Source organism: Chiloscyllium plagiosum, unplaced genomic scaffold, assembly GCF_037043375.1.
Source record: "Chiloscyllium plagiosum isolate Xiang-an unplaced genomic scaffold, Cpla_swu_hap1 HiC_scaffold_44, whole genome shotgun sequence".
Taxonomy (NCBI): Eukaryota; Metazoa; Chordata; class Chondrichthyes; order Orectolobiformes; family Hemiscylliidae; genus Chiloscyllium; species Chiloscyllium plagiosum.
This window is the reverse complement of record NW_028270182.1, coordinates 7368303-7395395: the sequence shown is the minus strand read 5'-3', so window position 1 is coordinate 7395395 and position 27093 is coordinate 7368303. Positions and strand designations below refer to the sequence as shown.

At 60.6% G+C, this 27093-nt stretch overlaps 1 protein-coding gene and 1 pseudogene across 3 annotated transcripts in view; both read left to right on the top strand.

Annotated features, from left to right (window-relative positions):
• The window catches only part of LOC122544384 (uncharacterized), a 28643-nt gene extending 27763 nt beyond the window's left edge, over positions 1 to 880 (top strand). For both annotated transcript variants that reach the window (XM_087982885.1, XM_087982884.1), the window contains exon 4: positions 794 to 880. The gene's annotated coding sequence lies outside the window, so the exon portion shown is untranslated. The remainder of the gene's footprint in view (positions 1 to 793) is intronic.
• A 7944-nt stretch (positions 881 to 8824) lies between these two features.
• The window catches only part of LOC122545949 (amine oxidase [flavin-containing] A-like), a 44900-nt pseudogene continuing 26631 nt past the window's right edge, over positions 8825 to 27093 (top strand). The window contains exons 1-2 of the transcript XR_015754343.1: positions 8825 to 8954; positions 26350 to 26444. The product of XR_015754343.1 is annotated as an amine oxidase [flavin-containing] A-like (transcript). The remainder of the gene's footprint in view (positions 8955 to 26349; positions 26445 to 27093) is intronic.

Here is a 27093-nt window from a genome sequence, read left to right as displayed (position 1 = left end):
CTCCCCCACTGATCCCCCCTCACACCCCTCCCCCACGGAGCCCCCTCACACCCCTCCCCCACTGATCCCCCCTCACTCCCCTCCCCCACTGATCCCCCCTCACACCCCTCCCCCACTGCTCCCCCCTCACTCCCCTCCCCCACTGATCCCCCCTCACACCCCTCCCCCACTGATCCCCCCTCACTCCCCTCCCCCACTGATCCCCCCTCACACCCCTCCCCCACTGATCCCCCCTCACACCCCTCTCCCACGGAGCCCGCCTCACACCCCTCCCCCACGGAGCCCACCTCACACCCCTCCCCCACGGAGCCCCCCTCACACCCGTCCCCCACGGAGCCCCCCTCAGACTCCTCCCCCACTGATCCCCCCTCACTCCCCTCCCCCACTGATATCCCCTCACACCCCTCCCCCACTGATCCCCCTCACTCCCCTCTCCCACTGATCCCCCCTCACTCCCCTCCCCCACGGATCCCCCTCACTCCCCTCCCCCAGCAACACTTTCCCCTCCCCCCCACACACCCTTCCCCACCCCGCCATGGACCTCCTTCCCCCTCACGCCACGCCCCCAGACACCATTCCCCACCCCACAGCCACCAGGACCCCTCCCCAACACCCTCTCCCCTCCCCCACACCATGGCACCCTCCTCTTCCCCCACTTCTCTGCCCCTTGCGATTCTCCCCCACCCCAAATTCCCCCCCCCGGGACGAAGGGGAAGGGGGGGGGGGCCAGGATTTGGGTCATTCCAAGTCGGGCTCAGATTGGTGACTGTCTCTCCATTGGATTCCATCACAGGTCATGTGTCACAGGTCGGGGGTCAGAGGTCGGCAAAGGAGTGGACTTACCCTGAAAACATGGAAGTGACAACGACAGTGCCGGGGCGGGAGGGGGCGGGGGTCCTGTGGGGTGGGGGTAAGTGGTGGATTTGGCATCCCACTCCCTGGTTGGCTGAGACAAAAGGAAGGTCCCGGCAGTAACCAGCGCAACCATGTGCCCCCAATGGACCCCGTGGAGAGGTGGTCAGAGGTGACAGATCACCCATGAGCTGTTTGAATGGAGTAGCAGGGCTGGATGGGCCCAATGTCCTCCTCCTGTTCCTATACCTCACGGACACGCTGAATGGAGTAGCAGGGCTGGATGGGCCCAATGGCCTCCTGTTCCTATACCTCCCGGACACACTGAATGGAGTAGCAGGGCTGGATGGGCCCAATGGCCTCCTGTTCCTATATCTCCCCGTTGGTTCCCCCCTCACTCCGTCAGATTCTGTCAGCGAGAGGAGGTGGAACGTCAGTGTGGAACATTCCCAGGAAACGGCGAGACGACACGGACGATTATCTCGTCAATAGACGGCGTGGATCCCAGTCTCGTTCCTTATCGTCTGCTGCTCCTGGTCAACTCATCCTGAAAGCCCTTTCGTGGAAGCGGTGTGCATTGCCGTAGCACCGGTAACATTGCAAAGCAGCCCAATGGGCACCTCACAGACAGTTTGACACTGAGCCACACAACCAGCTCGAAGGGCCGAATGGCCTACTCCTGTCCCTATCGTCTATTATGGACATGTGACCACAGGCAGTGTGGAAGAGACCACACTCAACGGAAGTCAGAAATCCCACCCGAACAGTGTTTTTCTACAACCTCTCCCATCGGGGAGAAGGTACAGAAGCCTGAACACACGCACCAGCCGGTTTCACAACAGTTTCTACCCTGCTGTTGTTAGAATACTGAATGGACTCACACACTGTTAGCATTCACCTGTACCTGTGTCTTGTTTTTGCCGCTGTTTACCTATTATTTATTATCGATGTTACCCTAACTCTGTGATCAGCCTGGGTTGCTCACAAGACAAAGCCTTTCTCTGTGCCTCGGTACACGTGACAATAAATTCAATTCAATTCAATTCAATTCAATAAAGGAGCAAGATACAGAGACAGAGACAGAGACAGGGGGAGGGGCTGGAGGGGGTGACAGAGATAGGGAGGGGGTGTAGGGGCTGGAGGGGGTGACAGAGATAGGGAGGGGGTGTAGGGGCTGGAGGGTATTACAGAGATAGGGAGGGGATGTAGGGGCCGGAGGGGGTGACAGAGATAGGGAGGGGATGTAGGGGCTGGAGGGGGTGACAGAGATAGTGAGGGGGTGTAGGGGCTGGAGGGTGTTACAGAGATAGGGAGGGGATGTAGGGGCTGGAGGGGGTGACAGAGATAGTGAGGGGGTGTAGGGGCTGGAGGGTGTTACAGAGATAGGGAGGGGGTGTAGGGGCTGGAGGGGGTTACAGAGATAGGGAGGGGATGTAGGGGCTGGAGGGGGTGACAGAGATAGGGAGGGGTTGTAGGGGCTGGAGGGGGTGACAGAGATAGTGAGGGGGTGTAGGGGCTGGAGGGTGTTACAGAGATAGGGAGGGGGTGTAGGGGCTGGAGGGGGTTACAGACGTAGGGTGGGGGTGTAGGGGCTGGAGGGGGTTACAGAGATAGGGAGGGGGTGTAGGGGCTAGAGGGGGTTACAGAGGTAGGGTGGGGGTATAGGGGCTGGAGGGGGTTACAGAGATAGGGACAGATATAGGGGCTGGAGGGGGTTACAGAGATAGGGAGGGGGTGTGGAGGCTGGAGTGGGTTACAGAGATAGGGAAGGGTAGGGTCTGGAGGGGGTTACTGAGATAGGGAGGGGTGTGGGGCTGGAACTGGTTATAGACGTGAAAGGGCTGGACGGGGTTACAGAGATAGAGAGGGATGTAGGGGCTGTAGAGGGTAACAGAGATAGGTAGGGGGTGGAGGGAGTGACAGAGAGGGAGGGATGTCGTGGCTGGAGGGGGTTACAGAGTTAGGGAGGGGTGTAGGGGCTGGAGGGAGTTACAGAGATTGGGAGGGAGTGTAGGGGCTGGAGGGGGTTACTGAGATAGGGAGGGGGTGTGGGGCTGGAACTGGTTATAGAGTTGAAAGGGCTGGATGGGGTTACAGAGATAGAGAGGGATGTATGGGCTGTAGAGGGTAACAGAGATAGGTAGGGGGTGGAGAGAGTGACAGAGAGGGAGGGGTGTCGTGGCTGGAGGGGGTTACAGAGTTAGGGAGGGGGTGTAGGCGGTGGAGAGAGTGACAGAGAGGGAGGGGTGTCGTGGCTGGAGGGGGTTACAGAGTTAGGGAGGGGGTGTAGGCGGTGGAGAGAGTGACAGAGAGGGAAGGGTGTCGTGGCTGGAGGGGGTAACAGAGTTAGGGAGGAGGTGTAGGGGATGGAGGGGGTTACACAGGTAGGGAGGAGGTGTAGGGGATGGAGGGGGTTACAGAGAGGCTGGAGGGGGTTATAGACATAGGGCGGTATGTAGGGTCTGGAGGGAGTTGCAGAGATAGAGAGGGGGTGTAGGGGCTGGAAGTGGTAACAGAGATAGGGAAGGGTGTAGGGTCTGGAGGGGGTTACAGAGATAGGGAGGGGGTGTGGGGGCTGGAGGTGGTTACAGAGATAGGGAGGGGGTGTAGGGGCTGGAGGAGGTTACAGAGATAGGGAAGGGTAGGGTCTGGAGGGGGTTACAGAGTTAGGGAGGGGGTATGGGGGCTGGAGGTGGTTACAGACATAGGGAGGTATGTAGGGTCTGGAGGGGGTTACAGAGATAGTGAGGGGATGGAGGGGGTTACAGAGATAGGGAGGGGGTGTGGAGGCTGGAGGGGGTTACACAGATAGGGAGGGGTGGAGGCGCTGGAGGGGGTAACAGAGATAGGGAGGGGGTGTAAGGGGTGGAGAGAGCGACAGCGAGGGAGGAGTGTCGTGGCTGGAGGGGGTTACAGAGTTAGGGAGGGGGTGTAGGGGCTGGAGGGGGTTACAGAGGTAGGGAGGAGGTGTAGGGGATGGAGGGGGTTGCAGAGATAGGGAGGGGGTGTAGGGGCTGGAGGTGGTTACACAGATAGGGAGGGGTGGAGGCGCTGGAGGGGTTTACAGAGATAGTGAGGGTGTGTAGGGAATGGAGGGGGTTACAGAGATAGGGAGGGGGTGTAAGGACTGGAGGGGGTTACACAGATAGGGAGGGGTGGAAGCGCTGGAGGGGGTTACAGAGATAGCGAAGAGTGTAGGGGCTGGCGAGAGTGACAGAGAGGGAGGTGTGTGGTGGCTGGAGGGCGTTACAGTGATAGGGAGGGGGTGTAAAGGCTGGAGGGGGTTACAGAGATAGGGAGGGGGTGTAGGGGCTGGAGGGGGTTTCACAGACAGGGAGCGGGTGTAGGGGCTGGAGAGAGGTACAGAGATATGGAGGGGCTGGTGGGGGTTACAGAGATAGGGAGGGGTAGGGTCTGGAGGGGTTTACAGAGATAGGGAGGGATGGAGGGGGTTACAGAGATAGGGAGGGGTGTAGAGGCTGGCGAGAGTGACAGAGTGGGAGGTGTGTGGTGGCTGGAGGGCGTTACAGTGATAGGGAGGAGGTGAAAGGGCTGTAGGGGGTTACAGAGATAGGGAAGGTGTGTAGGGGCTGGAGGGGGTAACAGAGACAGGGAGGGGGTGTAGGGGGTGGAGAGAGTGACAGAGAGGGAGGAGTGTCGTGGCTGGACGGGGTTACAGAGTTAGGGAGGGGTGTAGGGGCTGGAGGGAGTTACAGAGATTGGGAGGGAGTGTAGGGACTGGAGGGGGTTACAGAGGTAGGGAGGAGGTGTAGGGGATGGAGGGGGTTACAGAGATAGGGAGGGGGTGTAGGGGATGGAAGAGTTTACAGAGATAGGGAGGGGGTGTGGAGGCTGGAGTGGGTTACAGAGATAGGGAAGGGGTGTAGGGGCTGGAGGTGATTACAGAGATAGGGAAGGGTAGGGTCTGGAGGAGGTTACAGAGATAGGGAGGGGGTGTGGGGGCTGGAGGTGGTTACAGCCATAGGGAGTATGTAGGGTCTGGAGGGAGTTGCAGAGATAGGGAGAGGGTGTAGGGGCAGGCGAGAGTAACAGAGAGGAAGGGGTGTAGTGGCTGGAGGGGGTTACAGTGAAAGGGAGGAGGTGTAGGGGCTGGAAGGGGTGACAGTGATAGGGAGAGAGTGTAGGGGTTGAAGAAGGTTACAGAGATAGGGAGGTGGTTACAGAGATAGGGAGAGATGTAGCGGCTGGAGGAGGTTACAGAAATGGTGAGGTGTGTGTGGTTGGAGGGCGTTACAGAGATAGGGAGCGGGTGTAGGGCCTGGAATGGGTTACAGAGATAGGGAGCGGGTGTAGGGGCTGGAGGGGGTGACAGAGATAGGGAGCGATGTAGGGGCTGGAGGAGGTTACAGAGATAGGAAGGGGGTGTGGGGGCTGGAGGTGGTTACAAAGATAGGGAGGGGATGTATGGGCTGGAGGGGGTTACAGAGATAGGGAAGGGGTGTAGGGGCTGGAGGGGGTTAAAGAGATAGGGAGGGGGTGTTGGGGCTGGAGGGAGTTACAGAGATAGGGAGGGGGTGTGGGGGCTGGAGGGGGTTACAGAGATAGGGAGGGGCTGGAGGGGGTTACACAGACAGGGAGTGGGTATTGGGGCCGGAGGAGGTTATAGAGATAGGGAGGGGGTGTGGAGGCTGGAGGCGGTTACAGAGATAGGGAGAGATGCAGGCGCTGGAGGGGGTGACAGAGATAGGGAGAGATGCAGGGGCTGGAGAGGGTTACAGAGATAGGGAGAGGGTATAGGGGCTGGAGGGGGTTACAGAGATAGGGAGAGATGCAGGCGCTGGAGGGGGTGACAGAGATAGGGAGAGATGCAGGGGCTGGAGAGGGTTACAGAGATAGGGAGGGGGTGTAGGGGATGGAGGGGGTTACAGAGGTAGGGAGGGGGTATAGGGGATGGAGGGGGTTACAGAGATAGGGAGGGTTGTAGGGGCTGGAGGTGGTTACACAGATAGGGAGGGGGTGTAGGGGCTGGAGGGGGTTATAGACATAGGGCGGTATGTAGGGTCTGGAGGGAGTTACAGTGATAGGGAGGGGATGTGGGGGCTGGAGGTGGTTATAGACACAGGGTGGTATGTAGGGTCTGGAGGGAGTTGCAGAGATAGGGAGGGGGTGTAGGGGCTGGAGGTGGTAACAGAGATAGGGAAGGGTAGGGTCTGGAGGGGGTTACAGAGATAGGGAGGGGGTGTGGGGGCTGGAGGTGGTTACAGACATAGGGAGGTATGTAGGGTCTGGAGGGGGTTACAGAGATAGTGAGGGGGTGTAGAGAATGGAGGGGGTTACAGAGATAGGGAGGGGGTGTAGGGGCTGGAGGTGGTTACAGAGATAGAGAGGGGATGTAGGGGCTGGAGGGGGTTACAGAGGTAGGGAGGAGGTGTAGGGGATGGAGGGGGTTACAGAGATAGGGAGGGGGTGTAGGGGATGGAGGGGTTTACAGAGATAGGGAGGGGGTGTGGAGGCTGGAGTGGGTTACAGAGATAGGGAAGGGGTGTAGGGGCTGGAGGTGATTACAGAGATAGGGAAGGGTAGGGTCTGGAGGAGGTTACAGAGATAGGGAGGGGGTGTGGGGGCTGGAGGTGGTTACAGCCATAGGGAGTATGTAGGGTCTGGAGGGAGTTGCAGAGATAGGGAGAGGGTGTAGGGGCAGGCGAGAGTAACAGAGAGGAAGGGGTGTAGTGGCTGGAGGGGGTTACAGTGAAAGGGAGGAGGTGTAGGGGCTGGAAGGGGTGACAGTGATAGGGAGAGGGTGTAGGGGTTGAAGAGGGTTACAGAGATAGGGAGGTGGTTACAGAGATAGGGAGAGATGTAGCGGCTGGAGGAGGTTACAGAAATGGTGAGGTGTGTGTGGTTGGAGGGCGTTACAGAGATAGGGAGCGGGTGTAGGGCCTGGAATGGGTTACAGAGATAGGGAGCGGGTGTAGGGGCTGGAGGGGGTGACAGAGATAGGGAGCGATGTAGGGGCTGAAGGAGGTTACAGAGATAGGAAGGGGGTGTGGGGGCTGGAGGTGGTTACAAAGATAGGGAGGGGATGTATGGGCTGGAGGGGGTTACAGAGATAGGGAAGGGGTGTAGGGGCTGGAGGGGGTTAAAGAGATAGGGAGGGGGTGTTGGGGCTGGAGGGAGTTACAGAGATAGGGAGGGGCTGGAGGGGGTTACACAGACAGGGAGTGGGTATTGGGGCCGGAGGAGGTTATAGAGATAGGGAGGGGGTGTGGAGGCTGGAGGCGGTTACAGAGATAGGGAGAGATGCAGGCGCTGGAGAGGGTTACAGAGATAGGGAGAGGGTATAGGGGCTGGAGGGGGTTACAGAGATAGGGAGAGATGCAGGCGCTGGAGGGGGTGACAGAGATAGGGAGAGATGCAGGGGCTGGAGAGGGTTACAGAGATAGGGAGGGGGTGTAGGGGGTGGAGGGGGTTACAGAGATAGGGAGGGGGTGTAGGGGATGGAGGGGGTTACAGAGATAGGGAGGGTTGTAGGGGCTGGAGGTGGTTACACAGATAGGGAGGGGGTGTAGGGACTGGAGGGGGTTATAGACATAGGGCGGTATGTAGGGTCTGGAGGGAGTTACAGTGATAGGGAGGGGATGTGGGGACTGGAGGTGGTTATAGACACAGGGTGGTATGTAGGGTCTGGAGGGAGTTGCAGAGATAGGGAGGGGGTGTAGGGGCTGGAGGTGGTAACAGAGATAGGGAAGGGTAGGGTCTGGAGGGGGTTACAGAGATAGGGAGGGGGTGTGGGGGCTGGAGGTGGTTACAGACATAGGGAGGTATGTAGGGTCTGGAGGGGGTTACAGAGATAGTGAGGGGGTGTAGAGAATGGAGGGGGTTACAGAGATAGGGAGGGGATGTAGGGGCTGGAGGTGGTTACAGAGATAGGGAGGGGGTGTAAGGACTGGAGGGGGTTACAGAGATAGGGAGGGGGTGTAGGGGCTGGAGGGGGTTACAGAGATAGGGAGGGGGTGTGGAGGCTGGAGGGGGTTACAGAGATAGGGAGGGGTTGTAAGGGCTGGAGGGGGTTACAGAGATAGGGAGGGGGTGTAGGGGCTGGAGGGGGTTACACAGATAGGGAGGGGTGGAGGCTGGAGGGTGTTACAGAGATAGGGAGGGGTTGTAAGGGCTGGAGGGGGTTACAGAGATAGGGAGGGGTTGTGGGGGCTGGAGGGGGGTACAGAGATAGGGAGGGGTTGTAAGGGCTGGAGGGGGTTACAGAGATAGGGAGGAGGTGTAGGGACTGGAGGGGGTTACAGAGATAGGGAGGGGTTGTAAGGGCTGGAGGGGGTTACAGAGATAGGGAGGGGGTGTAGGGGCTGGAGGGGGTACAGAGATAGGGAGGGGGTGTAGGGGCTGGAGGGGGTTACAGAGATAGGGAGGGGGTGTGGAGGCTGGAGGGGGTTACAGAGATAGGGAGGGGGTGTGGGGGCTGGAGGGGGTTACAGAGATAGGGAGGGGGTGTGGAGGCTGGAGGGGGTTACAGAGATAGGGAGGGGGTGTAGGGAAGGGTGATGATCCCCCCCAGTTCTGGCCCTATATCTGGGATAAAGTCCTTCCAGCTCCCTCTGCCGATGGCCCTGTGATTGTATGACCCTCCCTGAGCCCTGAGACTCTGACCCTGCAGGGAATCATGTCCCATCACCTCCAGCCTCTCCCTGTATGCAGCTCAGAATGCCCCCGTCCATTGGATAGGAGCCGGTCAGAGGGGCCGAACGACCTCTCCAGCTGCTGTTTTTTTTCTGATCTGCACAATCCCTTTGGCAGGTCGCGGGATCCGTACCACCCACCCCCCCCCCCCCCACCCCCACCCCCAGTCCGGGAGCACACACCCCCCCCCACCGCTGGGAGCTTCCCATTCACGGGGAGCAGCGGATTCTGGGAAGGGCAGTGTGGGAGTTCCAGCGACACAACAGGAACAGGGAGGAGGGGGAGGGGATCGACGGGGAACTGTCTCGGAGAGCGACAGACAGGTGGGGGTGGGCTGGATAATCCTGGTGAGAGCCGAGGTGTGAGACAGCATCCCGTGCCCAGCACCGTCAGGGGGCAGACCTCACTGGGCATGTATGACGTGGTCGTCCTGGGAGCTGGCCTCAGCGGTGAGTCAGTGCTGGCTTCCTGCACACACACACACACACACAACACAGGATCACACTCTCTCTCTCTCCTTCACACTCTCTCCCTCTCTCTGTCTGTCTCTCTATCTCTCTCTCTCTGTCTCCCTCATTCTATCCCCCCCTCTCTCCGTCTCTCTCTCTCTCTCTCTCTCTCTCTTGCACCCCCCTCCCTCTTCCTTCACTCCCTCCCTCTCCCTATCTATGTCTCGCTTTCTGGCTCTCTCCCACTCTCTCTCTCTCTCTCTCTCTCTCCCCCTCCCTCTCTCTTCCCCTGCCTATGTCTCTCTCTCTCTCTCTCTCTTTCTCCGTCTTGCTCTCTCTCTTTCCCTCTCTCGCTATGTCTCTCTCTTTCTCCCTCTCGCTCTCATTTTCTCTCTCTCGCTCTATCTCACTTGCTCTCGCTCTCTCTCTGTTTCTCTCTCTCTCTCGCTCGCTCTCTCTCTCTCTCTCTCTTACTCTCGCACTCTCTCGCTCTCTCTCTTGCACTCTCTCTGTTTCTCTCTCTCTTTCTCTTGCCCCCCTCCCTCTCTTCCTTTCACTCCCTCTCTCTCCCTATCTCTGTCTCGCTTTCTGGCTCTCTCCCACTCTCTCTCTCTCTCCCCCTCCCTCTCTCTCCCCCTGCCTATGTCTCTCTCTCTCTGACCCTCCGACAGTGCGGCACTCCTTCAGTATTGACCCTCCGACAGTGCGGCACTCCCTCAGCACTGACCCTCTGACAGTGCGGTGCTCCCTCAGCACTGACCCTCTGACAGTGCGGCGCTCCCTCAGCACTGACCCTCCGACAGTGCGGCACTCCCTCAGCACTGACCCTCCGACAGTGCGGCGCTCCCTCAGCACTGACCCTCTGACAGTGCGGTGCTCCCTCAGCACTGACCCTCTGATAGCGCTGCACTCCCTCAGCACTGACCCTCCGACAGTGCGGCGCTCCCTCCGCACTGACCCTCCAACAGTGCGGCACTCCCTCAGCACTGACCCTCCGACAGTGCGGCGCTCCCTCCGCACTGACCCTCCAACAGTGCGGCACTCCCTCAGCACTGACCCTCTGACAGTGCAGCACACGCTCAGCACTGACCCTCCGACAGTGCGGCACTCCCTCAGCACTGACCCTCCAACAGTGCGGCGCTCCCTCAGCACTGACCCTCTGACAGTGCGGCGCTCCCTCAGCACTGACCCTCCGACAGTGCGGCGCTCCCTCCGCACTGACCCTCCAACAGTGCGGCACTCCCTCAGCACTGACCCTCCAACAGTGCGGCACTCCCTCAGCACTGACCCTCCGACAGTGCGGCACTCCCTCAGCATTGACCCTCCCAAAGCGCGATGATCCCTCAGCACTGACCCTCTGACAGTGCGGTGCTCCCTCAGCACTGACCCTCTGACAGTGCGGCGCTCCCTCAGCACTGACCCTCTGACAGTGCGGCGCTCCCTCAGCACTGACCCTCCGACAGTGCGGCGCTCCCTCAGCACTGACCCTCCGACAGTGCGGCGCTCCCTCAGCACTGACCCTCCGACAGTGCGGCGCTCCCTCAGCACTGACCCTCCGACAGTGCGGCACTCCCTCAGCACTGACCCTCCGACAGTGCGGCACTCCCTCAGCACTGACCCTCTGACAGTGCGGTGCTCCCTCAGCACTGACCCTCCAACGGTGCGGCACTCCCTCAGCACTGACCCTCTGACAGTGCAGCACACGCTCAGCACTGACCCTCCGACAGTGCGGCACTCCCTCAGCACTGACCCTCCAACAGTGCGGCACTCCCTCAGCACTGACCCTCCGACAGTGCGGCGCTCCCTCCGCACTGACCCTCCAACAGTGCGGCACTCCCTCAGCACTGACCCTCTGACAGTGCAGCACACGCTCAGCACTGACCCTCCGACAGTGCGGCGCTCCCTCCGCACTGACCCTCCAACAGTGCGGCACTCCCTCAGCACTGACCCTCCGACAGTGCGGCGCTCCCTCCGCACTGACCCTCCAACAGTGCGGCACTCCCTCAGCACTGACCCTCTGACAGTGCAGCACACGCTCAGCACTGACCCTCCGACAGTGCGGCACTCCCTCAGCACTGACCCTCCAACAGTGCGGCGCTCCCTCAGCACTGACCCTCCGACAGTGCGGCGCTCCCTCAGCACTGACCCTCCGACAGTGCGGCGCTCCCTCCGCACTGACCCTCCAACAGTGCGGCACTCCCTCAGCACTGACCCTCTGACAGTGCAGCACACGCTCAGCACTGACCCTCCGACAGTGCGGCGCTCCCTCCGCACTGACCCTCCAACAGTGCGGCACTCCCTCAGCACTGACCCTCCGACAGTGCGGCGCTCCCTCCGCACTGACCCTCCAACAGTGCGGCACTCCCTCAGCACTGACCCTCTGACAGTGCAGCACACGCTCAGCACTGACCCTCCGACAGTGCGGCACTCCCTCAGCACTGACCCTCCAACAGTGCGGCGCTCCCTCAGCACTGACCCTCCGACAGTGCGGCGCTCCCTCAGCACTGACCCTCCGACAGTGCGGCGCTCCCTCCGCACTGACCCTCCAACAGTGCGGCACTCCCTCAGCACTGACCCTCCGACAGTGCGGCACTCCCTCAGCATTGACCCTCCCAAAGCGCGATGATCCCTCAGCACTGACCCTCTGACAGTGCGGTGCTCCCTCAGCACTGACCCTCTGACAGTGCGGCGCTCCCTCAGCACTGACCCTCTGACAGTGCGGCGCTCCCTCAGCACTGACCCTCCGACAGTGCGGCGCTCCCTCAGCACTGACCCTCCGACAGTGCGGCACTCCCTCAGCACTGACCCTCTGACAGCGCGGCACTCCCTCAGCACTGACCCTCTGACAGTGCGGCACTCCCTCAGCACTGACCCTCTGACAGTGCGGCACTCCCTCAGCACTGACCCTCTGACAGTGCTCACTCCCTCAGCACTGACCCTCCGACAGCGCGGCACTCCCTCAGCACTGACCCTCCGACAGTGCGGCACTCCCTCAGCACTGACCCCCCGACAATGCGGCACTCCCTCACACTGACCCTCCGACAGTGCGGCACTCCCTCAGCACTGACCCTTCGACAGTGCGGCACTCCCTCAGCACTGACCCTCTGACAGTGCCCACTCCATCAGCACTGACCCTCCGACAGTGTGGCACTCCCTCAGCACTGACCCTCCAACAGTGCCAATCCCTCAGCACTGACTCTCTGACAGTGCCCGCTCCCTCAGCACTGCCCCTCCGACAGAGCGGTGCTCCCTCAGCACTGACCCTCCAACAGTGCCAATCCCTCAGCACTGACTCTCTGACAGTGCCCGCTCCCTCAGCACTGCCCCTCCGACAGTGCGGTGCTCCCTCAGCACTGACCCTCTGACAGTGCGGCACACCCTCAGCACTGACCCTCTGACAGTGCCCACTCCCTCAGCACTGACCCTCTGACAGTGCCCACACACTCAGCACTGACCCTCCCAAAGCGCGATGCTCCCTCAGCACTGACCCTCCAACAGTGCAGCACTCCCTCAGCACTGACCCTCTGACAGTGCGGCACTCCCTCAGCACTGACCCTCCGACAGTGCCTGCTCCCTCAGCACTGACCCTCCGACAGAGCAGTGCTCCCTCAGCACTGACCCTCCGACAGAGCAGTGCTCCCTCAGCACTGACCCTCTGACAGTGCCGCTCTCCCTCAGCACTGACCCTCCGACAGTGCCCACTCCCTCAGCACTGACCCTCCGACAGTGCGGCACTCCCTCAGCATTGACCCTCCCAAAGCGCGATGATCCCTCAGCACTGACCCTCTGACAGTGCGGTGCTCCCTCAGCACTGACCCTCTGACAGTGCGGCGCTCCCTCAGCACTGACCCTCTGACAGTGCGGCGCTCCCTCAGCACTGACCCTCCGACAGTGCGGCGCTCCCTCAGCACTGACCCTCCGACAGTGCGGCGCTCCCTCAGCACTGACCCTCCGACAGTGCGGCGCTCCCTCAGCACTGACCCTCCGACAGTGCGGCACTCCCTCAGCACTGACCCTCCGACAGTGCGGCACTCCCTCAGCACTGACCCTCTGACAGTGCGGTGCTCCCTCAGCACTGACCCTCCAACGGTGCGGCACTCCCTCAGCACTGACCCTCTGACAGTGCAGCACACGCTCAGCACTGACCCTCCGACAGTGCGGCACTCCCTCAGCACTGACCCTCCAACAGTGCGGCACTCCCTCAGCACTGACCCTCCGACAGTGCGGCGCTCCCCTCCGCACTGACCCTCCAACAGTGCGGCACTCCCTCAGCACTGACCCTCTGACAGTGCAGCACACGCTCAGCACTGACCCTCCGACAGTGCGGCGCTCCCTCCGCACTGACCCTCCAACAGTGCGGCACTCCCTCAGCACTGACCCTCCGACAGTGCGGCGCTCCCTCCGCACTGACCCTCCAACAGTGCGGCACTCCCTCAGCACTGACCCTCTGACAGTGCAGCACACGCTCAGCACTGACCCTCCGACAGTGCGGCACTCCCTCAGCACTGACCCTCCAACAGTGCGGCGCTCCCTCAGCACTGACCCTCCGACAGTGCGGCGCTCCCTCAGCACTGACCCTCCGACAGTGCGGCGCTCCCTCCGCACTGACCCTCCAACAGTGCGGCACTCCCTCAGCACTGACCCTCTGACAGTGCAGCACACGCTCAGCACTGACCCTCCGACAGTGCGGCGCTCCCTCCGCACTGACCCTCCAACAGTGCGGCACTCCCTCAGCACTGACCCTCCGACAGTGCGGCGCTCCCTCCGCACTGACCCTCCAACAGTGCGGCACTCCCTCAGCACTGACCCTCTGACAGTGCAGCACACGCTCAGCACTGACCCTCCGACAGTGCGGCACTCCCTCAGCACTGACCCTCCAACAGTGCGGCGCTCCCTCAGCACTGACCCTCCGACAGTGCGGCGCTCCCTCAGCACTGACCCTCCGACAGTGCGGCGCTCCCTCCGCACTGACCCTCCAACAGTGCGGCACTCCCTCAGCACTGACCCTCCGACAGTGCGGCACTCCCTCAGCATTGACCCTCCCAAAGCGCGATGATCCCTCAGCACTGACCCTCTGACAGTGCGGTGCTCCCTCAGCACTGACCCTCTGACAGTGCGGCGCTCCCTCAGCACTGACCCTCTGACAGTGCGGCGCTCCCTCAGCACTGACCCTCCGACAGTGCGGCGCTCCCTCAGCACTGACCCTCCGACAGTGCGGCACTCCCTCAGCACTGACCCTCTGACAGCGCGGCACTCCCTCAGCACTGACCCTCTGACAGTGCGGCACTCCCTCAGCACTGACCCTCTGACAGTGCGGCACTCCCTCAGCACTGACCCTCTGACAGTGCTCACTCCCTCAGCACTGACCCTCCGACAGCGCGGCACTCCCTCAGCACTGACCCTCCGACAGTGCGGCACTCCCTCAGCACTGACCCCCCGACAATGCGGCACTCCCTCACACTGACCCTCCGACAGTGCGGCACTCCCTCAGCACTGACCCTTCGACAGTGCGGCACTCCCTCAGCACTGACCCTCTGACAGTGCCCACTCCATCAGCACTGACCCTCCGACAGTGTGGCACTCCCTCAGCACTGACCCTCCAACAGTGCCAATCCCTCAGCACTGACTCTCTGACAGTGCCCGCTCCCTCAGCACTGCCCCTCCGACAGAGCGGTGCTCCCTCAGCACTGACCCTCCAACAGTGCCAATCCCTCAGCACTGACTCTCTGACAGTGCCCGCTCCCTCAGCACTGCCCCTCCGACAGTGCGGTGCTCCCTCAGCACTGACCCTCTGACAGTGCGGCACACCCTCAGCACTGACCCTCTGACAGTGCCCACTCCCTCAGCACTGACCCTCTGACAGTGCCCACACACTCAGCACTGACCCTCCCAAAGCGCGATGCTCCCTCAGCACTGACCCTCCAACAGTGCAGCACTCCCTCAGCACTGACCCTCTGACAGTGCGGCACTCCCTCAGCACTGACCCTCCGACAGTGCCTGCTCCCTCAGCACTGACCCTCCGACAGAGCAGTGCTCCCTCAGCACTGACCCTCCGACAGAGCAGTGCTCCCTCAGCACTGACCCTCTGACAGTGCCGCTCTCCCTCAGCACTGACCCTCCGACAGTGCCCACTCCCTCAGCACTGACCCTCCGACAGTGCGGCACTCCCTCAGCACTGACCCTCCGACAGTGCCCACTCCCTCAGCACTGACCCTCCGACAGTGCGGCACTCCCTCAGCACTGACCCTCCGACAGTGCCCACTCCCTCAGCACTGACCCTCCGACAGTGCGGCACTCCCTCAGCACTGACCCTCCAACAGAGCAGTGCTCCTTCAGCATTGACCCTCTGACAGTGCCCACTCACTCAGCACTGACCCTCCGACAGTGCCCACTCCCTCAGCACTGACCCTCCGACAGTGCCCACTCCCTCAGCACTAACCCTCCGACAGTGCGGCACTCGCTCAGCACTGACCCTCCGACAGTGTGGCACTCCCTCAGCACTGACCCTCTGACAGTGCGGCACTCTCTCAGCACTGCCCCTCCGACAGTGCGGCACTCCCTCAGCACTGACTGTCCGACAGAGCAATGCTCCCTCAGCACTGACCCTCAGACAGTGCCCACTCCCTCAGCACTGACCCTCAGACAGTGCCCACTCCCTCAGCACTGACCCTCTGACAGTGCCCACTCACTCAGCACTGACCCTCCCAAAGCGCGATGCTCGCTCAGCACTGACCCTCCAACAGTGCAGCACTCCCTCAGCACTGACCCTCTGACAGTGCCCGCTCCCTCAGCACTGACCCTCCGACAGTGCCTGCTCCCTCAGCACTGACCCTCCGACAGTGCCTGCTCCCTCAGCACTGACCCTCCAACAGTGCCCACTCCCTCAGCACTGACCCTCTGACAGTGCCCGCTCCCTCAGCACTGACACTCTGACAGTGCCCGCTCCCTCAGCACTGACACTCCAACAGAGCAGTGCTCCTTCAGCATTGACCCTCTGACAGTGCCCACTCACTCAGCACTGACCCTCCGACAGTGCGGCGCTCCCTCAGCACTGACCCTCTGACAGTGCGGCGCTCCCTCAGCACTGACCCTCCGACAGTGCGGCGCTCCCTCAGCACTGACCCTCCGACAGTGCGGCGCTCCCTCAGCACTGACCCTCCGACAGTGCGGCACTCCCTCAGCACTGACCCTCCGACAGTGCGGCACTCCCTCAGCACTGACCCTCTGACAGTGCGGTGCTCCCTCAGCACTGACCCTCCAACGGTGCGGCACTCCCTCAGCACTGACCCTCTGACAGTGCAGCACACGCTCAGCACTGACCCTCCGACAGTGCGGCACTCCCTCAGCACTGACCCTCCAACAGTGCGGCACTCCCTCAGCACTGACCCTCCGACAGTGCGGCGCTCCCTCCGCACTGACCCTCCAACAGTGCGGCACTCCCTCAGCACTGACCCTCTGACAGTGCAGCACACGCTCAGCACTGACCCTCCGACAGTGCGGCGCTCCCTCCGCACTGACCCTCCAACAGTGCGGCACTCCCTCAGCACTGACCCTCCGACAGTGCGGCGCTCCCTCCGCACTGACCCTCCAACAGTGCGGCACTCCCTCAGCACTGACCCTCTGACAGTGCAGCACACGCTCAGCACTGACCCTCCGACAGTGCGGCACTCCCTCAGCACTGACCCTCCAACAGTGCGGCGCTCCCTCAGCACTGACCCTCCGACAGTGCGGCGCTCCCTCAGCACTGACCCTCCGACAGTGCGGCGCTCCCTCCGCACTGACCCTCCAACAGTGCGGCACTCCCTCAGCACTGACCCTCTGACAGTGCAGCACACGCTCAGCACTGACCCTCCGACAGTGCGGCGCTCCCTCCGCACTGACCCTCCAACAGTGCGGCACTCCCTCAGCACTGACCCTCCGACAGTGCGGCGCTCCCTCCGCACTGACCCTCCAACAGTGCGGCACTCCCTCAGCACTGACCCTCTGACAGTGCAGCACACGCTCAGCACTGACCCTCCGACAGTGCGGCACTCCCTCAGCACTGACCCTCCAACAGTGCGGCGCTCCCTCAGCACTGACCCTCCGACAGTGCGGCGCTCCCTCAGCACTGACCCTCCGACAGTGCGGCGCTCCCTCCGCACTGACCCTCCAACAGTGCGGCACTCCCTCAGCACTGACCCTCCGACAGTGCGGCACTCCCTCAGCATTGACCCTCCCAAAGCGCGATGATCCCTCAGCACTGACCCTCTGACAGTGCGGTGCTCCCTCAGCACTGACCCTCTGACAGTGCGGCGCTCCCTCAGCACTGACCCTCTGACAGTGCGGCGCTCCCTCAGCACTGACCCTCCGACAGTGCGGCGCTCCCTCAGCACTGACCCTCCGACAGTGCGGCGCTCCCTCACCACTGACCCTCCGACAGTGCGGCACTCCCTCAGCACTGACCCTCTGACAGTGCAGCACACGCTCAGCACTGACCCTCCGACAGTGCGGCACTCCCTCAGCACTGACCCTCTGACAGCGCGGCACTCCCTCAGCACTGACCCTCTGACAGTGCGGCACTCCCTCAGCACTGACCCTCTGACAGTGCGGCACTCCCTCAGCACTGACCCTCTGACAGTGCTCACTCCCTCAGCACTGACCCTCCGACAGCGCGGCACTCCCTCAGCACTGACCCTCCGACAGTGCGGCACTCCCTCAGCACTGACCCCCCGACAATGCGGCACTCCCTCACACTGACCCTCCGACAGTGCGGCACTCCCTCAGCACTGACCCTTCGACAGTGCGGCACTCCCTCAGCACTGACCCTCTGACAGTGCCCACTCCATCAGCACTGACCCTCCGACAGTGTGGCACTCCCTCAGCACTGACCCTCCAACAGTGCCAATCCCTCAGCACTGACTCTCTGACAGTGCCCGCTCCCTCAGCACTGCCCCTCCGACATAGCGGTGCTCCCTCAGCACTGACCCTCCAACAGTGCCAATCCCTCAGCACTGACTCTCTGACAGTGCCCGCTCCCTCAGCACTGCCCCTCCGAAAGTGCGGTGCTCCCTCAGCACTGACCCTCTGACAGTGCGGCACACCCTCAGCACTGACCCTCTGACAGTGCCCACTCCCTCAGCACTGACCCTCTGACAGTGCCCACACACTCAGCACTGACCCTCCCAAAGCGCGATGCTCCCTCAGCACTGACCCTCCAACAGTGCAGCACTCCCTCAGCACTGACCCTCCCAAAGCGCGATGCTCCCTCAGCACTGACCCTCCAACAGTGCAGCACTCCCTCAGCACTGACCCTCTGACAGTGCGGCACTCCCTCAGCACTGACCCTCCGACAGTGCCTGCTCCCTCAGCACTGACCCTCCGACAGAGCAGTGCTCCCTCAGCACTGACCCTCCGACAGAGCAGTGCTCCCTCAGCACTGACCCTCTGACAGTGCCGCTCTCCCTCAGCACTGACCCTCCGACAGTGCCCACTCCCTCAGCACTGACCCTCCGACAGTGCGGCACTCCCTCAGCACTGACCCTCCGACAGTGCCCACTCCCTCAGCACTGACCCTCCGACAGTGCGGCACTCCCTCAGCACTGACCCTCCGACAGTGCCCACTCCCTCAGCACTGACCCTCCGACAGTGCGGCACTCCCTCAGCACTGACCCTCCAACAGAGCAGTGCTCCTTCAGCATTGACCCTCTGACAGTGCCCACTCACTCAGCACTGACCCTCCGACAGTGCCCACTCCCTCAGCACTGACCCTCCGACAGTGCCCACTCCCTCAGCACTAACCCTCCGACAGTGCGGCACTCGCTCAGCACTGACCCTCCGACAGTGTGGCACTCCCTCAGCACTGACCCTCTGACAGTGCGGCACTCTCTCAGCACTGCCCCTCCGACAGTGCGGCACTCCCTCAGCACTGACTGTCCGACAGAGCAATGCTCCCTCAGCACTGACCCTCAGACAGTGCCCACTCCCTCAGCACTGACCCTCAGACAGTGCCCACTCCCTCAGCACTGACCCTCTGACAGTGCCCACTCACTCAGCACTGACCCTCCCAAAGCGCGATGCTCGCTCAGCACTGACCCTCCAACAGTGCAGCACTCCCTCAGCACTGACCCTCTGACAGTGCCCGCTCCCTCAGCACTGACCCTCCGACAGTGCCTGCTCCCTCAGCACTGACCCTCCGACAGTGCCTGCTCCCTCAGCACTGACCCTCCAACAGTGCCCACTCCCTCAGCACTGACCCTCTGACAGTGCCCGCTCCCTCAGCACTGACACTCTGACAGTGCCCGCTCCCTCAGCACTGACACTCCAACAGAGCAGTGCTCCTTCAGCATTGACCCTCTGACAGTGCCCACTCACTCAGCACTGACCCTCCGACAGTGCGGCGCTCCCTCAGCACTGACCCTCTGACAGTGCCCGCTCCCTCAGCACTGACACTCCAACAGAGCAGTGCTCCTTCAGCATTGACCCTCTGACAGTGCCCACTCACTCAGCACTGACCCTCCGACAGTGCCCACTCCCTCAGCACTGACCCTCCGACAGTGCCCACTCCCTCAGCACTAACCCTCCGACAGTGCGGCACTCCCTCAGCACTGACCCTCCGACAGTGCGGCACTCCCTCAGCACTGCCCCTCCGACAGTGCGGCACTCCCTCAGCACTGACTGTCCGACAGAGCAGTGCTCCTTCAGCATTGACCCTCTGACAGTGCCCACTCACTCAGCACTGACCCTCCGACAGTGCCCACTCCCACAGCACTGACCCTCCGACAGTGCCCACTCCCTCAGCACTAACCCTCCGACAGTGCTCACTCCCTCAGCACTGACCCTCTGACAGTGCGGCACTCCCTCAGCACTGACCCTCTGACAGTGCGGCACTCCCTCAGCACTGACCCTCTGACAGTGCTCACTCCCTCAGCACTGACCCTCCGACAGCGCGGCACTCCCTCAGCACTGACCCTCCGACAGTGCGGCACTCCCTCAGCACTGACCCCCCGACAATGCGGCACTCCCTCAGCACTGACCCTCCGACAGTGCGGCACTCCCTCAGCACTGACCCTTCGACAGTGCGGCACCCCCTCAGCACTGACCCTCTGACAGTGCCCACTCCATCAGCACTGACCCTCCGACAGTGTGGCACTCCCTCAGCACTGACCCTCCAACAGTGCCAATCCCTCAGCACTGACTCTCTGACAGTGCCCGCTCCCTCAGCACTGCCCCTCCGACAGAGCGGTGCTCCCTCAGCACTGACCCTCCAACAGTGCCAATCCCTCAGCACTGACTCTCTGACAGTGCCCGCTCCCTCAGCACTGCCCCTCCGACAGTGCGGTGCTCCCACAGCACTGACCCTCTGACAGTGCGGCACACCCTCAGCACTGACCCTCTGACAGTGCCCACTCCCTCAGCACTGACCCTCTGACAGTGCCCACACACTCAGCACTGACCCTCCCAAAGCGCGATGCTCCCTCAGCACTGACCCTCCAACAGTGCAGCACTCCCTCAGCACTGACCCTCTGACAGTGCGGCACTCCCTCAGCACTGACCCTCCGACAGTGCCTGCTCCCTCAGCACTGACCCTCCGACAGAGCAGTGCTCCCTCAGCACTGACCCTCCGACAGAGCAGTGCTCCCTCAGCACTGACCCTCTGACAGTGCCGCTCTCCCTCAGCACTGACCCTCCGACAGTGCCCACTCCCTCAGCACTGACCCTCCGACAGTGCGGCACTCCCTCAGCACTGACCCTCCGACAGTGCCCACTCCCTCAGCACTGACCCTCCGACAGTGCGGCACTCCCTCAGCACTGACCCTCCAACAGAGCAGTGCTCCTTCAGCATTGACCCTCTGACAGTGCCCACTCACTCAGCACTGACCCTCCGACAGTGCCCACTCCCTCAGCACTGACCCTCCGACAGTGCCCACTCCCTCAGCACTAACCCTCCGACAGTGCGGCACTCGCTCAGCACTGACCCTCCGACAGTGTGGCACTCCCTCAGCACTGACCCTCTGACAGTGCGGCACTCTCTCAGCACTGCCCCTCCGACAGTGCGGCACTCCCTCAGCACTGACTGTCCGACAGAGCAATGCTCCCTCAGCACTGACCCTCAGACAGTGCCCACTCCCTCAGCACTGACCCTCAGACAGTGCCCACTCCCTCAGCACTGACCCTCTGACAGTGCCCACTCACTCAGCACTGACCCTCCCAAAGCGCGATGCTCGCTCAGCACTGACCCTCCAACAGTGCAGCACTCCCTCAGCACTGACCCTCTGACAGTGCCCGCTCCCTCAGCACTGACCCTCCGACAGTGCCTGCTCCCTCAGCACTGACCCTCCGACAGTGCCTGCTCCCTCAGCACTGACCCTCCAACAGTGCCCACTCCCTCAGCACTGACCCTCTGACAGTGCCCGCTCCCTCAGCACTGACACTCTGACAGTGCCCGCTCCCTCAGCACTGACACTCCAACAGAGCAGTGCTCCTTCAGCATTGACCCTCTGACAGTGCCCACTCACTCAGCACTGACCCTCCGACAGTGCCCGCTCCCTCAGCACTGACCCTCTGACAGTGCCCGCTCCCTCAGCACTGACACTCCAACAGAGCAGTGCTCCTTCAGCATTGACCCTCTGACAGTGCCCACTCACTCAGCACTGACCCTCCGACAGTGCCCACTCCCTCAGCACTGACCCTCCGACAGTGCCCACTCCCTCAGCACTAACCCTCCGACAGTGCGGCACTCCCTCAGCACTGACCCTCCGACAGTGCGGCACTCCCTCAGCACTGCCCCTCCGACAGTGCGGCACTCCCTCAGCACTGACTGTCCGACAGAGCAGTGCTCCCTCAGCACTGACCCTCTGACAGTGCCCACTCCCTCAGCACTGACCCTCTGACAGTGCCCACTCACTCAGCACTGACCCTCCGACAATGCGGCACTTCCTCAGCACTGAACCTCCGACAATGCGGCACTCCCTCAGCACTGACCGTCCGACAGTGCCCGCTCCCTCAGCACTGACCCTCCGACAATGCGGCACTCCCTCAGCACTGACCCTCCGACAATGCGGCACTCCCTCAGCACTGACCCTCCGACAGTGGGGCACTCCCTCAGCACTGACCCTCCGACAGAGCAGTGCTCCCTCAGCACTGACCCTTCAACAGTGCCCGCTTCCTCAGCACTGTCCCTCCAACAGTGCCCGCTTCCTCAGCACTGTCCCTCCAACAGTGCCCGCTCCCTCAGCACTGACCTCCCCGGATAATGCGGCACTCCCTCAGCACTGACCCTCTGACAGTGCGGCGGTCCCTCAGCCCTGACCCTTCGACAGTGCGGTGCTCCCTCAGCACTGACCCTCTGACATTGCCCACTCCCTCAGCACTAACCCTCTGACAGTGCCCACTCCCTCAGCACTGACCCTCTGACAATGCGGCACTCCCTCAGCACTGAACCTCCGACAATGCGGCACTCCCTCAACACTGACTGTCCGACAGAGCAGTGCTCCCGCAGCACTGACCCTCTGTCAATTCCCACTCCCTCAGCGCTGACCCTCCGTCAGTGCCCACTCCCGCAGCACTGAACCTACGTCAGTGCCCACTCCCTCAGCACTGACCCTCTGACAGTGCGGCGGTCCCTCAGCCCTGACCCTTCGACACTCCCTCAGCACTGACTCTCTGTCAGTGCCAATCCCTCAGCACTGACCCTCCGACAGTGCCCGCTCCCTCAGCACTGACCCTCTGACAGTGCGGCACTCCCTCAGCACTGACTCTCTGTCAATGCCAATCCCTCAGCACTGACCCTCTGACAGTGCCCGCTCCCTCAGCACTGACCCTCCGACAGAGCAGAGCTCCCTCAGCACTGACCCCCCCCCGACAATGCCTGCTCCCTCAGCACTGACCACCCCCGACAGTGCCCAATCCCTCAGCACTGACCCCCTGAGAGTGCCCGCTCCCTCAGCACTGACTCTCTGACAGTGCCCACTCCCTCAGTGCTGACCCTCCGACAGTGCCCGCCCCCTTAGCACTGACACTCCAACAGTGTCCGGTCCCTCTGCTATGTCCCTCTGACCTCAGCAACGTCTGGAGTGCTCAGGTGAGGAATTTTTCAATATCCTCACATCTGACAACACTTCACAATGGGGTAAATTTCAAGAAATCTATAACATCCCAATCTCTAATTGAATACAAGTTTAAACAAGTGCGATGGCTGTGGAATCAATTTATTGCTAAATTCACTCACCTTCACCCTTGCTTAAAACCCTCCGCAAAATCTATTTCTTTGAGAAGCTCCTCGTCATCTGTTCGAACATTTCCTCTAGCCAGCTGTCATTCTCTGCCCTGATGTCCGATGAAAATGCATTTTGTTTAATTTGGAAGCTATTGATCCAAAGGTGGTGCGTTACATCTGGATTCGTTCCAAATCCAAGTGGCAAGATTTGGTCAATTTTTACTCAAATTCCGAAGGTATTGGTTATTCACTTGTGTGCCACACAATGGTGGGTCAGCAAACAATCTTTTAAAAATTGAAAATAAAACGATTAGTTCAGCTCGAAGCAGATCAGGAGGCCTCCGGCCCAGAAGCTGTGTTTGCGTTTTTAAATTTGAGCCGTTAACAGGGTTTGGAATGACTGACAGCCCAAGTCTGCCTGACGCATGAAGTGATGGGGAATATATTTATTTTAAACACCACTCAGATATAGATGTGGGATCATGTAAGTGTCCCAGCAGGAGGCAATAAATCACTTTGCGTTTGTAGCAGAGAAGCCCAACTGGGCAGAAACAGGCCCACCGGCCCCTCAAGTCCATACTGACCCTCCGAAGAAGAACTCAACCGGACCCATTCCCCCTAACCTGCACATCCCTGGGCAATATGGGACAATTTAGCACGGCCAATCCACCCTAACCTGCACATCCCTGGGCACTATGGGATAATTTAGCACGGACAATCCACCCGAACCTGCACATCCCTGGGCAATATGGGACAATTTAGCATGTCCAATCCACCCTTACCTGCACTTCCCTGGGCACTATGAGACAATTAAGCACGGCCAATCCACCCGAACCTGCACATCCCTGGGCACTATGGGACAATTTAGCACGGCTAATCCAACCTAACCTGCACAGCCCTGGACACTATGGGACAATTTAGCACGGCCAATCCACCCTAACCTGCACATCCCTGGACACTATGGGACAATTTAGCACGGCCAATCCACCCTAACCTGCACATCCCTGGGCGCTATGGGACAATTTAGCACGGCCAATCCACCCTAACCTGCACATCCCTGGGCACTATGGGACAATTTAGCACGGCCAATCCACCCTAACCTGCACATCCCTGGGCGCTATGGGACAATTTAACACGGCCAATCCACCCTAACCTGCACATCCCTGGGCACTATGGGACAATTTAGCACGGCCAATCCACCCTAACCTGCACATCCCTGGGCATTATGGGACAATTTAGCACGGCCAATCCACCCTAACCTGCACATCCCCGGGCACTATGGGACAATTTAGCACGGCCAATCCACCCTAACCTGCACAACCCTGGGCACTATGGGACAATTTAGCACGGCCAATCCACCCTAACCTGCACAACCCTGGGCACTATGGGACAATTTAGCACGGCCAATCCACCCTAACCTGCACATCCCTGGGCACTATGGGACAATTTAACACGGCCAATCCACCCTAACCTGCACATCCCTGGGCACTATGGGACAATTTAGCACGGCCAATCCACCCTAACCTACACATCCCTGGGCACTATGGGGCAATTTAGCACGGCCAATCCACCCTAACCTGCACATCCCTGGGGACTATGGGACAATTTAACACGGCCAATCCACCCTAACCTGCACATCCCTGGGCACTATGGGACAATTTAGCACGGCCAATCCACCCTAACCTGCACATCCCTGGGCACTATGGGGCAATTTAGCACGGCCAATCCATCCTAACCTGCACATCCCTGGGCACTATGGGGCAATTTAGCACGGCCAATCCACCCTAACCTGCACATCCCTGGGCACTATGGGACAATTTAGCACGGCCAATCCACCCTAACCTGCACATCCCTGGGCACTATGGGACAATTTAACACGGCCAATCCACCCTAACCTGCACATCCCTGGGCACTATGGGACAATTTAGCACGGCCAATCCACCCTAACCTACACATCCCTGGGCACTATGGGGCAATTTAGCACGGCCAATCCACCCTAACCTGCACATCCCTGGGCTCTATGGGACAATTTAGCACAGCCAATCCACCCTAACCTGCACATCCCTGGGCACTATGGGACAATTTAGCACAGCCAATCCACCCTAACCTGCACATCCCTGGGCACTATGGGACAATTTAGCACGGCCAATCCACCCTAACCTACACATCCCTGGGCACTATGGGGCAATTTAGCACGGCCAATCCACCCTAACCTGCACATCCCTGGGCTCTATGGGACAATTTAGCACAGCCAATCCACCCTAACCTGCACATCCCTGGGCACTATGGGACAATTTAGCACAGCCAATCCACCCTAACCTGCACATCCCTGGGCACTATGGGACAATTTAACACGGCCAATCCACCCTAACCTGCACATCCCTGGGCACTATGGGACAATTTAGCACGGCCAATCCACCCTAACCTACACATCCCTGGGCACTATGGGGCAATTTAGCACGGCCAATCCACCCTAACCTGCACATCCCTGGGCACTATGGGACAATTTAGCACGGCCAATCCACCCTAACCTGCACATCCCTGGGCACTATGGGACAATTTAGCACGGCCAATCCACCCTAACCTACACATCCCTGGGCACTATGGGGCAATTTAGCACGGCCAATCCACCCTAACCTGCACATCCCTGGGCACTATGGGACAATTTAGCACGGCCAATCCACCCTAACCTGCACATCCCTGGGCACTATGGGGCAATTTAGCACGGCCAATCCACCCTAACCTGCACATCCCTGGGCACTGTGGGACAATTTAGCACGGCCAATCCACCCTAACCTGCACACCTTTGGACTGGGGGAGGAAACTGGAGCACCCAGAGGAAACCCACGCAGACACGGGGAGAATGTGCAAACTCCACACAGACAGTCGCCCGAGGGTGGAATCGAACCCGGGTCCCTGGTGCTGGGAGGCAGCAGTGCTAACCACAGAGCCATGGTGTTGCCTACTATAAGGTGAAAGAGATGCCTGGGTTGATGGACATTGCTTGTATGAATGTTTCTGATGCTCAGGATTTATTGACCACTCAGGCTGGTTTACGAATTGCTGTCCAATTGCGAAGTCAGGATCTGAGGCCTTGCAACGCTACACTCTGCATCAGCGTCTCTGTTGGCCGTTTACTGCATCTTGCGGCCAGTTACAATAGTCCAAACACCCTTTGACCTGTGGTTCTGTCTGTTACAGGCCTCTCGGCCGCATGGCTGCTCAGAGAGACAGGTCTGAATGTTCTGGTGCTGGAAGCCAGGGACCGTGTTGGGGGGCGTACCCACACCGTCCAGGTGAGCATGTAGGACTGAGGGACGGAATAGAGCAGCACACCACACAATTACCTGGTCACTACCATCTCCCCATCAAATACTCCCCTGGACAGGGACAGCACGGGGTTAGATACAGAGTAAAGCTCCCTCTATACTGTCTCCATCAAATACTCACAGGACAGGGACAGCACGGGGTTAGATACAGAGTAAAGCTCCCTCTACACTGTCTCCATCAAATACTCCCAGGACAGGGACAGCACGGGGTTAGATACAGAGTAAAGCTCCCTCTATACTGTCTCCATCAAATACTCCCAGGACAGGGACAGCACGGGGTTAGATACAGAGTAAAGCTCCCTCTATACTGTCTCCATCAAATACTCCCAGGACAGGGACAGCACGGGGTTAGATACAGAGTAAAGCTCCCTCTATACTGTCTCCATTAAATACTCCCAGGACAGGGACAGCACGGGGTTAGATACAGGGTAAAGCTCCCTCTATACTGTCTCCATCAAACACTCCCAGGACAGGGATAGCACGGGGTTAGATCGAGAGTAAAGCTTCCTCTACACTGTCCCCCATCAAACACTCCCAGGACAGGGACAGCATGGGGTTAGATACAGAGTAAAGCTGTCTCTACACTGTGACACTGTGACACAGAGGTGACCTCTCT